This window comes from Papio anubis, chromosome 4, assembly GCF_008728515.1.
Source record: "Papio anubis isolate 15944 chromosome 4, Panubis1.0, whole genome shotgun sequence".
NCBI lineage: Eukaryota > Metazoa > Chordata > Mammalia > Primates > Cercopithecidae > Papio > Papio anubis.
Window position 1 is genome coordinate 67,608,817 of NC_044979.1, and position 10,297 is coordinate 67,619,113.

Here is a 10,297-nt window from a genome sequence, read left to right on the forward strand (position 1 = left end):
AAATATATTCTCTTAGGATTTTTTTTGTAAACAGTCTTATTATGTACAAAACATCATAAATTTGACTTCTTTCTTTTTTTTGAAGTAAAGGGAGGACTTTAATCTTTATTTATAGGACACTGTGAGATATGAAATTCTATATAGAAATAAGAAAACCATTCAGAATACAAGCTTCATACAGTATGTACAATTTGGAACTGTTCAAGTATAGTTTCAGCATAAAAAGTGGTATAATAACAAACCCTATTTAAAAAGAGTTCTTAGTAGAGAAACAGTAAAACAAGCTATTCCAAACATAGTACACGACTTTAAACTATAGCAAACACAGTGCACAACTTTAAACTATAGCAAACATAGTGCACAACTTTATAGCAAACATAGTGCACAACTTTAAACTATAGCAAACACAGTGTACAACTTTAAACTATAGCAAACATAGTGGACAACTTTAAACTGTAGCAAACATAGTATACAACTTTAAACTATAGCAAACATAGTGCACAACTTTATAGCAAACATAATGCACAACTTTAAACTATAGCAAACATAGTACGCAACTTTATGCCTCAGTTACATGATCTAAATGTTAAAGGTCCCAGGAGTCCCCTCCTGAACTTGGAAGGTACAGCCTTCAGAGGTAGTTTCTGGCCCAACAACTGATCTTCCTCTTCCTATACCAGGAAATACTTCTCAAATTAAGCTTAACAAAGCCTTACACACAGACTCATTTTCACGGTTTTGTGGAGCTTCAATTTTTTCCAAGCCTCCACATTCTTTACTCATACTAGGTTTCTCGGTTTCACCTAGTTTCTCAGCAGCCTGAAAGATATTTGAAATGGCATCCAGGATAACCAGAATAATCTTGCTATCTCTTGCTGTTAAGAGGTTCATCAGTGGTTTTATTGTGCCGCAATGAATGAGGTATACCATCTGTTCAACTGTTCCACCGCTGGAATAGTTGGTCACAGCCCCTGCAGATTCCTTTTTTGTCTTCAAATCTGCCTTAGAGAGAACATTGACGAAGAATGAAACTAATCCATGATACAACTTGCTGTATCTGGTCCTGGTGGCCAGCTGTGATGTTTGACTGTTAGTTTTGGAGTTGATTAGCAGCCTGGGAAAGATGGTGAGCGCTCCTGCATTGATCACAACCTGAGTCTGTTCATCTTTACCAGTGACAATATTACCAATGGCTCTTAGTGCTGGAGTCACAAATGGCAATTCAGAAGCTCCTAGAGACTTCACAAGTTGGGGCAAAACTCCTGTTTTCATGACCATGTGAATTCATTCATTTGGACCATCAGAAAGGTAGGGAATAACCCAGCAGATATCTGCTAATATTTCTGGATCATCATGACACAGGAATCAAACTAAGGTAGGAAGAATTTGCTCAACAGAATCTAAAGGGGGTGTGAGTATTCTTGTTGTGGCAAAGGTTTGAAAATGTCCAAGTAAGATTATGTAAGTAACTGCATGCTAAAGATGACGTATCAGGAACTGCAAGAAGAGCCAACAGTGGGTCAACTGCACCACAGTTGATAACCAAGTCTCGGAAAACGGAACCATCACCTGCAATGTCTCCTAGAGCCCATATAGCTTGTTCACTGATGTGAACATGGGGAAATGCCAACAGAGAAATGAATGCTGGGATGGCACCTCCGTCTACCACAGCCTTGGTCTGTTCTGATGCCCCAGAAGCGATGTTGGTGAGTACCCAAGCAGATTCAAACTGAATGGGACTGCAATCCATTCTTCCCAAGAAGGACAGAAATGTTGGAATCAAACCAGCCTGGATTATATTGTCTATGGGGGACTGGTTTTCTCTAGAAGGTAGTTTCCTGGCAGCTTGAGTAGCTTACAGCTGACTTTCCCACATTGTTGTTATTTATACCTTGGACGGTGTCATCAACAGATCAATTTACATTATGCTGGTTGTTGCAGTTCTTGTGCAGTGGAGAAGTAGCATCATCAGGAAATAAGCTTACATTTCTCCTTCTTAGCTTTCCTCAGCTCCACATTGACTTCTATTCTGTGATGCCTCATTTCTGTACTGTCTTTTCTTTGTTCTTGAATCTGTTAAGTCCGGCAGTTGGTGTATTAGCATTCTCATTGGTGGGCATGAATATGAGACAAAGGGAGAAAGCTTCAAAGGGGGCCTAGGTTTCCATGGGAGGCAACAGAGGCCTCAGCAGCTGAGAGGTAGCTGACCTAAAACGTACACCTCAGTGCAGCCCAAAGACCATGTCAAATTTGACTTACATCTGATGCTAAGTCACTTTCCCTTGCCTCATGGTTTTTGAGTTGTGAGCATGTCCCTGCCTGTGACTTTAAATCTTGTGGAAGCAAAGCCAACAGACAGGCCAGGGAGATGGTTTGCTGTAGCTGAAGAGCAGTTGAGAGCCCGATGGTATAATGATGAGCGCTTGATGAAGTTGGGGGCCTCTTCAACAGATCATGGTTAGAAAAGGATCTGAGCTTTCTTCCTCTTTTAATTTCCTTCCAAATACAGTTCTCCAGCTTTCTAGTTGATTCTGTAAATTCTCCAATATCCTTCGAATTCATTCTTTTTCTGTGTGAATTAACTGCATTCAGTTTCAGTTGTCTACAATAAGGAATCCTGACAGGGTAGAGAGTAGGGTGGAGGATGGTGACGAAATAAAATAAAAATTTAGAAAACAATCATTACATTTAGGGGAGCAAATAATTTTTGGATTAGCTAAGTAGAGGAAATAGACGAGAATGACTGATCAGGAAAGATAAGAGAGGGCTTTAAATTAATAATCTCAGATTTAAAAAATAGCCTACGGGCTTTATGAGTATTTGATGATTTTTTTAAAATAAAAGTATGAGTTGACAAAGCTAGTCTTAAAACACTGTAAAAATGAAACTTTTTAAAACCTTAATTTCAGTGCAAATTGAGAATGACTTGATAGGGGTCAAACACCTGCTTTGGATCCTGCAGGGCTCCCTGCACTGAGCATGCCAGCAGACTGGAAACCTACTGCTACTAGCATTTGTGAGCTCCCACTTCCACCTTTTAAATGTGTGGAGTGGAAGAGACCAGAGAGAGAGGATTTTTCTGCAAAAAAGGAACTGTGTGTTATCTGTCGCCTTCCATGAGGGAATTGCATGGAATGTGTCCTGGGAACTGCAATCGAAGGTTCTAGTGGAGAAAATCTAAAAAACAAAATAACAGAACACAAAAGTGCTTTTCAAAGGAGAAGTGAGTTGAAACAAAAGAGTACTTGTGTATTCATTGCATCCAGAAATAGGGACTCTTCTATCAGCCCTGTGACACGCTTTGTTTATCTCTAATTACCTTTTCTCCCAGTACTGTCCCTCAAGGTGTCAGTCAGAATAGCCAGGAATGGGGAAAAAGTTGAATGAGGAATAGAGGAGCAAAAAAGCTCTCACCCTCATTGCAGGCACAAGCTTTATGAGTTCCCTGTCTGGGGCATGGGAATAGAACAAGGAAAGTGAAGGTATATAAATTGTGGTGGACCATATTGAGACTGTTTGTGATCAAAAGGGCCTAGAAAATTGAGAGGAACTGCCTGAAACTTGTGGCAGATGTAGCCAAGGAATTAGTTCATGAGCTTGTTTGAAGTTGAATGGAGGAAAGAATAAAGCTGTTTTCTGCTTTTATCCTACTGAATCCAGCTGATTCAATAAAATATGACATATTGTTGTGTGAAGGGGAAAGAGTCCAGTATGAGGAGATATGGAAAACAAGAAAGTCAGAGGATAGAATAACAGCTAGCAAGGAATGAGTTCTAAAAACCCTAAAGCTTGTGATAAAATTGAAAGAAAAAGGACAGATGTGAGAGAGATTTAAAGAGATAAAATTTTTGGTGGGGGATGATGGCTAATAGGATGGAGTAAGAAGATAGAAGATTAAAAGATTAGTTTGAGTTTTCAAGCCTGGAATATTGGTGACACCATTTACAAAAATAGAGTAATCAAAATGATCTTAATATTGGGAAAGTAAAGGAATAAAGGAGGAAAAAATGAATGTGCTTTGGAAAGTAACACTAAAAAAAAAAAGAGAAAAATTCAGAGGTCCTTGGGTCTCCGAAACAAAATAGGATTTTGAGATAGTGAAGAAGGGAAATAGTTTACCACAGAATGTATATTATCTCCAAAATGCTCACTCCTGAATAACAACAATCATCACAATTTATATCATTGGTGCTTGGGGGAATACTAATAAATTATTGAGGGCTTACTATGTGCCAGGCATCATGGGAGTGCACTAAATGTACCATCTCATTTAATTTAGGACAGCATTCTTTAGTCTGCAGTGCTATTATACTTATTTTATAGAAAAGGAATAGGAGACAGTGAGTTTAGGGAACTTACTGAAGTCAGTTATTTATTATCAATTAAAGATTCTGGTACTGATTATGTCCCAAGGGAATAATCAGATATGGAAATGATCAATTTCCAAAATAAATAAGCAGATAAGATCATACACAGACATAAAGGTGGAACAGAGAAACTTGGGACTACTAGTGGGGTTGGAGGTGGGGCAAGGGTAGAAAACCTACCTGTCGGTTACTATGCTCACTACCTAGATGACAGGATCATTCATACACTGAACCTCAGGAACATGTAATTTACCCATGAAACACACCTGCACATGTACTCCCTAAACCTAAAATAAAAGTTGAATTTGAAACTTGCCTGTTAATTTCTTGTTTTTAATAATAATAATGTATTGTGGTTTTGGCTCCCATATCCTGATTTTGCATGCAACTATTTTCTCTGAAACCTATCTTCCAATCTCCTTTTCTTAAAAAAAAAAAAAAAAAAAAGCTTTTAATTTTAGAATAGTTTTAAGTTTACAGAATTATCATGAAGATAGTACAGAGAGCTCCTGTAGACCCCACACCTGCTTTCCTCTATTATTAACATCATACATTTGTATATTAGGCTTGTTACAATTAATGAGCCAATATTGGTATATTATTTGCATCTAAAGTTCGTACTTCATTCACATTTTTCTACATTTTCCCTCTAATGTGATTTTTCTGTTCAGGATCCCACCCAGGGTACTGTGGTACATTTAGTTGTCACAGCTTCATGAAGCTTCTATGTTGTGACAATGTCTTAGACATTCTTTGTTTTTTATCATCTTGACAGTTTTGAGGAATACTGGACTGGCCAGTTATTTTGTCGAATGTTTCTCAATTTGGATTTGTTTGATATTTATCTCATTATTAGATTGGGATTATGAGTTCTTAGTGAGGAAGACCACTAAGATCAGGGGCCATTCTCATCACATCATATCAAGGGTACATTCCATCTACATGACTTATCTCTGTTGACATTGACCTTGATTATCTGGCTGAGATTGTGTTTGTTAGGTATCTACACTACAAAGTTACTTTTTAATTTATTCCTTTTCATATTATATGTTTTGGAAGAAAGCCAGTGCATGCAGCCCACACTAAAAGCAGTGGGGAGTTATGCTCCCTTTCCTTGAAAGCAGAGTATCTACAAACATTATTTGGAATACTTCTGCATGAGAAATTTGTCTGTACACCTTCATTTATTTATTTGTTCAACTATTTGTTATATCAGTATGGACTAATGGTATTGTTTATATTTTGGATTATAATTTATTTATTTTATTGCTCAAATTGTTCCAGGTTTGGTCATTGGGAGATTTTCAGTTGGTTTTTGTATCTTTGGCTTACCACTATCATTTTTGTGTGTGAGTACTTTCTTATTTTTCTGGCTTTGGGCTCATCTTGAATTTATTTTTTTTTTTTAAACCATAGTCTTAGAATTAACAATTTCTCCAAGGAGCCCTGGTTCCTTTTATTGTATAAAAGCAATTAGCAATATCTGGACACTAGGTGTGTTCCTTGCTTTCTGTGTGTCATTGCTTCTGAACCCTCTTAAAGAATAGAACAAGGAGATGTATGTGTATGTACTAACCCACGTATATGACCATATCTATAATGTTTTCTATGTGTAACCCTCTGTAGCTATATTAATTAAGCATGAGTTTGTACTGATATCTCCAACTCAAATCGAGTACCACATTGATCATTTTAGCCTCCTTTCTTGCTTATCTGTAACCTTCTACTCCAATCATAAGAAATCTGACTCTCACCATTCACCATTCATAAATTAATTTTTCCATTCCAGTATACATGAATAGTGGTTCAATAATTGTTAACCCATACCCTTGGGCAAAAGAAACCCGTTATCCAGTAGAGTATATACAGTGCTTATGAACATTTCATTTTGCCTCTAGTCTTAAACAACCCACTCTTTTCCAAAGTTACTTAGATCAACATCTCACTCTCTCACTCCCTTCAGTGGGGTTTCACACATTTGTAATAAATTTTGATGTTTTTGCCATATTCGGCATTTCATTCTGACATCTGCCGACTTCCTGAATGATTGTTTTAAAAATTGCTTACATTATAGTTTACTTTTCATTCTGTAGAGCTCTATGGGTTTTGCTTATTGCCATGTATTCACCATTACAGTATTAAAAAGAATGGCTTCACTGCCCTAAAACATCCTCTGTGCTCCACCTAATCAACATTCCCAGTATGTTTTTTTAATATCAGTCACTTTAGTTCTTTGAAAAACGCTCAAAACTTGCAATTTGTCTTTGTGTGTGTGTGTGTATTCAACATGCACACATATGTATGCTACTGCATGCCAGATATTTTGATAGGCCCTGGCATGAAGAAAGGATCAAGAAAAGTAGTTTTCTATCTTCATGAAGCTTACATACCAGTGGAGAAAATTGCTTTTGTGGCATGTATTATAAATAGAACAGATGTATAGCATATTATGATTTTATGCTATGAGGAAAACATGATTTAACCTTTATAAGGTACTTATAATAATCCCAGGTATATAGTTGGTAGTCAGAAGACATGAATATCATCTACCTTCACCACTCAAGTGGTTTATTTATTGAACTTGGATTGATTAGTACCCTCTACATGGGAGTGGAATGTGTCTTAGCAAGCATCATGGGTTATGTTTTCCCATTTATCCCAATACTGGGTATAATACATTCATTTCACAAGGATGTGTCCGGTACTAGGGTTATTCCAGGTTCTGTAACAATGTTAATCTCAGTATTATTAGAGTGAAGAATATGTAAAGAATATGGAAGGAAGCAGTTGTAAAGTTAGATTGGAGGCAAATTGTGATGTCCTTATTGCCTTACTAAGTTGTGAATTACACTCAATTACATATGATGCAGTGGGAATGCAAAGATGATCAAGATCCAATTCTTGACCTTAAAATCATGGAATCGAGCATGCACATAAATTATCACTCCTCGAAGCAAGTTGTGAAAGAGATGGAGGGATGTGTAATGGGGGCAGTGCTGAACCTAGGATAAGTATGGAATGAGGCAGACTTAAGTTTCCATACCAGGACACTGGTGTTATAGTGTGAACTGCTTTTTAAAAGCCCAGTCCCTATGGTGTGTTTGATTGTAGATAGTCCTGCCAAGTTTGGGGGTAGGAAAACATATTGTGCACGAGGGCAGCTTTAAACTGTTACTGGAATTTATACATTAGAACATTTTGTCATTTTAATTCATCTTCTTGAAATGTTTATAAAATTTATAATTTTACAGTTTTTATACAAGTAAATTTAGTTTTTATTTATATAGTTCTCATATTTTTAAAATATAAAAAAAAAACAAGATAATTATACCCACAGAAAGTTCTAGATAGTATGTTTAAAAGCACTTGTATATATCATTCAAGTTTAACAACTTGTGTTATTTACTACATTTGTCCAGTTTAAAAATAACATTAAACTCTTCAGTGTACCCATATGTTTTTATTCACTCTTCCCTCCCCAGATATAATCATATGATCATCATCCTGAGGCTGGTGCTTATCATTCTCTCACATGCTTTTATTCTCTTCTGTCATAAATATTTATATAGAGGGAATATATAGAATTGTACTGAAAATTATTGTTCTAAAAATAGTATATTGTAAGTCTCTTTCTACCTTATTCCTATGTTGTTTTTGAGATCTCTTCATGCTGCTAATTGTGAAGTAAATGTTAATTTTATAATTCATTTTCCTATTTGCTAGATGCATAGTTGGTTGATAGATACGTAGATGGTTTTCTTTTTTTAGAGAAAGAATATCTATAGCAAATCATCTTATGTACATTTTTCTGTGCTCATGTGCAGAATTTTTTCTAGACTATATATCTGGGAGTGGAATTTTCTGAGTTTTAGGCTATTCACATCTTCAAGTTTCCTGCATATCATCACATTGCTTTTCAAAATGGTTGTTCTGATTTACAATCCCACTGGTAGTGTATAAACATTCCTCTTGTTAGACAGCTTTGCCAAGATCTAAAGATTTGACAACATATGTGTGAAATCTTATTAATTTGTAATTTCCTGATTAGTGAGTAATGTATCATTTCATGATTTTGTTGGCCATTTGAGTTCTATTCTGTGAAATGCCCACTGAGATCCTTTATCCACGCCTTTGTTGGATTGATCATCTTTTAAAAATAGGCTCATAAAATGTCTTTAGGTATTCTGGATTTGAATCCTTTGCAATTTATGATTATTGCAAATATTTCCTTTAACTTTGCTCTTTTTTGTAAAGAGTATTTTCATATTAATATAGTATTTAAATATATTTTTTTTAACTCAGAGTCTTATACTTTGTCTATCTTGATAAAGAAATTATTTTCTTCATTAGAATCAAAACAATTCATCAATTTATCTATTTTTTTTCTTCTTCATTGTTTTGGGTCGACTTTTCCCTTAAACCACTGATTTATTTTTGTATAGCATGAGGTAGAAATCCAGTATTTTTTCTATGTGGATAAATAATTCCTCCAGATGAATTTCTTGCATGTTTCAGTCTTTCCCACAGATTTATGTCAAAACTATTATGTATATCTGTTTCCATATATATGTAAGTTTACAGTCTCTATTCTCATTTTATTGCATTTTTTTCCATTCATGAGCCAATAACATGTTGTTTTAATGACTCGGACATTATAGTGATTCTTGATATCAAGTAGAAAAGTAGCTACATTATCCTATTTTTTCTTCAAAATTGTCTGATTAATCTTGGTACCTTTAGTTTTCATTTAAATTTCAGGATCAGACTGTCAAATTCCATGTACACTATTGTTGGAATTTTATTGTTATTGTATTGATTTTGGTGATTTATTTATGAATATCGGCATTTTTGATAGCCAGTCTTTCCATCCACAAATATGCTACATTTACTTAAACCTTTTACATCCTCTAATTATGTTTCACAGTTTCTTTATAAAACTCTTGTGCAATATTTGTAAAATTCATTCCTAAGTGCTATATAAATTTGTTGCTATTATAAATGGAATCACTCTCTCCATTATGCTTATCTATTTGTATATCTCTGATGTATAGGCATGCCATTGATTTTTATGTTATTTATGTATACATACGGTAAACTTGTTGAGCTCTGTTATTAGTTCTAATAATTTTTCCATGGGTAATCTTGAATTTTCTATTCAGACAATTATATCTCCTGTGGAAAAGGGCAATTTTGATTATTTCTTTTCAATTTTTATAGTTTCATTTTTTAAAAATTTTACTACATTGGCTAGAACTTTAAAAAATCACAGATTTCCAAATTTTGTAATTATGGTTATAATAGAATAGTCCAAAAGTTTTAGTAAAATTAGTCTATAATAGTATATAGATATAATGTGTTTTAGAGGTAGAAATTATTATTTTTCAATGGTGTTTTGTTTATTTAGTTTTAAATTTAACTGTTTTATTTCTTCTTGAATCAGGTTTTGTAATTTATTTTTTCCAGAACTTATTTCATGTTTTTCATTTCATGACAATTCATTGTTTAAACATTAATTTCTCATTCTATAATGTATCCCCATTGTCCCTTCTGATATTGCTTATTGTGCCTTTTTGCTTTATCAATACTTGTAAGGATTTATTACTTCTTAAAATTTTCTCTAAGAAACCACCTTGTTAATATTATTTCTTTATCATTAATATGATTTTTATATTTGTTCATGTTTTTCTTCTATTTTATTTATGTATAGTATATTTTAGTTTTTGAAAATGAGTACTTAAATTTATACTTTCGGACAGTAGGTCTTTTAGCAGTTATACTAAAACTGAAAACAATAGAGTTAAATATTCCAAGTTTAGAGGGAATATATTTGTCAATTTACAGTTTTTGCTAAGCTAAAACATATTTCCAGATGAGGGCAAAATGTAGACATTATCAGGTATGCAAAGGCTGAGAGAACTTAGAGCCACACA

General features: G+C 34.5%; 1 pseudogene; it reads right to left on the reverse strand.

The window, feature by feature from the left end:
- Positions 1-579: 579 nt before the first annotated feature.
- LOC110742869 lies at positions 580-4,602 on the reverse strand (annotated as a pseudogene).
- Positions 4,603-10,297: the final 5,695 nt, after the last annotated feature.